The sequence below is a fragment of the Frankliniella occidentalis genome, unplaced genomic scaffold, assembly GCF_000697945.3.
Source record: "Frankliniella occidentalis isolate FOCC.00 unplaced genomic scaffold, Focc_3.1 Scaffold91, whole genome shotgun sequence".
Lineage (NCBI taxonomy): Eukaryota > Metazoa > Arthropoda > Insecta > Thysanoptera > Thripidae > Frankliniella > Frankliniella occidentalis.
Window position 1 is genome coordinate 1,203 of NW_026267220.1, and position 3,897 is coordinate 5,099.

The following is a 3,897-nucleotide window of genomic DNA, read 5'->3' on the forward strand; positions in this document are numbered from 1 at the left end:
CCACCACCGCGGAAGACTGCGGCCCGGGGCTGCGGCCCAGGAGGCCAGGCAGGCCGAGCCCTCCAGCGCGCACCGCCGGCCGGGCAGTGCAGTCGGTGCCCCCCGCCCCCGCCCTAGTGCACAGCGGCAACGGGGCGGCCGGTGTCCGTCTGTCGCCCGAGCCGGAGCGCGGAGTAGTCCCGCAGCAGAGGGTCGTTTCTTTTGCAAGACGTAGTACAACAGGAGCAAAAGTTTCGTGGTAGTCTAGTCCATAAGTTTGTGTGAAACCTTTTGCCACAAGGCGAGCTCTAAATAGAACTGTCCCATCTGTATTTAATTTCTTTTTGAACACCCACTTATTTCCAATGACTTTTGCACCATAAGGTAGTTTTTCTAGAGTCCAAACTTTGTTTTCTGCGAAAGAGTTCAGCTCCTCCTCCATCGCCTGAACCCACTGGGTGTATTCAGGGGATTGGTGAACCTCACGCATAGATTGGGGAACATCTAGGTCAGTTGGAATTGCAAGGCATGCTCTGTCAGGATTTTTATCCTTCCCCAGACCATATACTATATAGTCTGGAAACTGTTTTGGTCGTCTTGTTCTTTTACCAATGCTCTGAAAATCAGTGGCAGTGGTAATGGAAGGGATATGATCATCAATGAGAATATTTGTATCCTGACTAGGTCCAGCCTTGTCATCTGGAGTATGTGAAACATTTAAGTCTCTAGAGGGAGGAGGAGAGGCTTCATCCCAAAAGGTGGGATTTGACTCCTCCACAGGCATATCAGGAGTTTTAGTTTCACATATATCAGATGGTGAGTCCGATGCAGGAATGTTTGTATCACAAGTGGATCTAGTTATAGGAAAAAGATCCTGCGTCAGGGGTGGACATTTTTCAGGCATAGTGAATTCTGTGGTTTGATTTTGATTTTTCTGTGGTAGTGGCATTTTAATTTCGAGAGCAGGGAACACAGTCTCATCAAAGACTACACTCCTTTCTGTGAATACTTTTGTGGGCTGAGTGGGATCCAGGAGCAAATAAGATTTTCTTTCATCATCATATCCAACCATGATGCAAGTGCGGCTCCTGTCTCCCAACTTCTTTGCCTTTTCTTTTCGGATGTGTGCATATGCACAACAACCGAAAACTCTCAAGTGAGAAATATTAGGCTTCTCACCAGTCCAGGCTTCATATGGCACCTGATCTGGAAGTGCCTTTGTTGGAGAGAGATTTTTCAAGAGGACTGCAGTTTGAAGTGCCTCTGGCCAATATTTCATTGATAGACCTGAGGTTTTCAGCATAACTCTCATTTTCTCTTGGAGAGTTCTGTTGGCTCTTTCAGAGACCCCATTTTGCTGTGGGCAATAAGGGTTTGAATGTTGCCTTAAAATGCCTTCTGCCTTCAAGTAATCAAAGAATGATTTGTTTATATATTCTTTTCCATTGTCAGATCTCACTGTTTTAATAGTTTTGCCTGTTTGATTTTGTACTAAGGTTCTGTACTCCTTAAACTTTTCCAAAACTTCATCTTTAGTTTTTAGTATTGCAACCATGGTGTATCGAGTTTTGTCATCGATAAATGTGACGAAATACCTATACCCTTCCAGTGAAAGAGTATCGGTAATTTCGCACACATCAGTGTGAATGAGATCTAATATGTTTTCTTTCCTGTGAGCACCATCTTTAGGGAAAGGTGATTGCTTTGATTTTGCCTTTTGGCATACCTCACAGAGTGTGAGATCATTAAAATCAATTTGATCTATGCCATCAACTAATCCACCTTTCATAAGTTTTAAATAGTTGTCAGATAAGTGAGCCAATCTTTTGTGCCAAAGTTCAGCTTGGGATTGTCGAGCCACTCGTAGGGCCTTGTTATTGATTTTAACGTCCAGATCCAAGCAGTAAGTTCCATTGCTTTCAGTTGTAGCAATGATTGGTGTATGTGATAAATGGACAGAATCTGGTTTGTATACTCCACACTTGTTGTCTTTAAATACAACTACCAAGTTGTTCCTAGTGATGGCACTTATAGACAGATGAGTACACGTCAGGCCTGGAACATATGTCATATTTTGAATTTCCTGCAATCCTTCTACGTTAGTGTTGAGTTTTAGTGTTCCTATTCCTTGTGTGTACAGTACTTGATCGCCTGCGCATTCAATAGGTTCATTATGTATCGGTCTATAATTGTGGAGGCAATTGAGCTCGGGGCTCATGGGAGCGAAAGCACCACTATCCAGATACATTTTAATTGTTTTATTATTGGTTTCATCAGTATTTACAATATCATCAATTTCTTTTATTGCAGCAAGATCATCTGAGTTAGTAGCTACAGGAATATTTTGAGAAGTGGATTGGCTGGCGCTGGCAGTGGAAGCAGCAGTTTTCTTAGCCTCACCTCTCTTAGCAATTTTGATGACCCATTTTGGAGGACCATTACCACTATTGGATTCTTTAGTATTCTTGGTGCGTTTTGGGGAACTGGCCCCGTCATCTGAATCTGAGTGGCGGCGTTTTCTGTCGCGGCCACGGCGAGCGGCAGCTTGGGCAGCTGCACTTACGTGTCTGAAATGACAGTTGCTTGCCGCATGATTCGTATTTTTGCAATGAATGCACTCGGGATATTTTCCCTCGTTGCCATTCGTGCGTTGTTTTGGTTTTTGTTTTGGAGAACGATCTCTGTCACGATCACGTCTTTGATTTTGGTGGTATCCGCTCTTGCCGCCAGATGGCGTTGTGTAGCCACCGCCGCGACCACCACCACGGTCGCGACGTGACTTCCCTGCCCATGCAGCAGATGCAGATGTTTTGAGAGCAGTTTTGTTGGGATTATTTTGATTTTGCGAAGGAGTTTCTTCATTTTTTATTTTATTTCCTTCTCGTAGAAGCTCTTCCGATATGACACTGAATTCCAGAGTGGAAGTACCGTCAGGCAGCTTAGTCTGAGAAGTTCTTTCCAATATCTGGCAGAATGGTTTGTGGACAGGCTTGACATTGGCAAGTAGCAGAATTGTACACATTTCATCTTCAATAGCCTTCCCAGTGTCGGCGATTTGCCCAACTACTTCCCGGAATTCCAGTACATATTGAGCAAGGCCTGCTTCTTGTTTTAGGGAGACTAGCTTGCGTAGAAGGGAGGCACGCCGAAAAACTCCCTTGTCTTCGAACGCGGTGCACAGCGCGGACCAAGCTTGATGAGCAGTGGTTGTGTTACGCAGATACTTGAGCAGGGATTTATCTATCCCAAAGGAAATCTTTTGACGAGCAAGCAAGTCTTCTTTAAACTCTTTACATTCTCTATCAGCGAGCACTTCTGGAGGAGGGTCTTTCAGGGTACACTTGTAAAGATCAGCCAAATAGAGCTCCATCAAAAGCTTCCAATCAGCCCAGTTTTCCTCACCCGACAACTTGTCAAACGGGGTATTGAACTGCTGCGCATGGTGACTTGGACCAGCGGGGACTTCTAAGCCAGTGGCAGTAGTAGATCGCTCACCATTTGAAGGGGTTTTAGCTGGAGTTTCCCCAGGCGGAATAGTCTTCTCATTTTCACCCATGCTGCGGCCGGCGGGTCCTTGCGGATGCGACGAAGCGTGTTGATGTTACGACGAAGAGATCTTGTCCGGGGATAAAGATATTATAGAAATATTAAACTAGGTTGGACTTTAGAGAGCTGCGGCCCATAACCTGTTATATTTAGTCAGAGATTGATAAGTTACTATCAGATATGGTGGAGAAATAAACGGGTAGACACAAGTTGACAGTACAACATCCGGAACGGAAGTGGAGGTTTATTGAACTAAAGATAACAGGTGACGATACATTATTCGCAGACACACACAACAGCTGTGCTGACTAGAGTAGTACAGCAGTAGACGGAGTGGTTATTCTCAGGATTGTTTATATTTGTCTAACACTC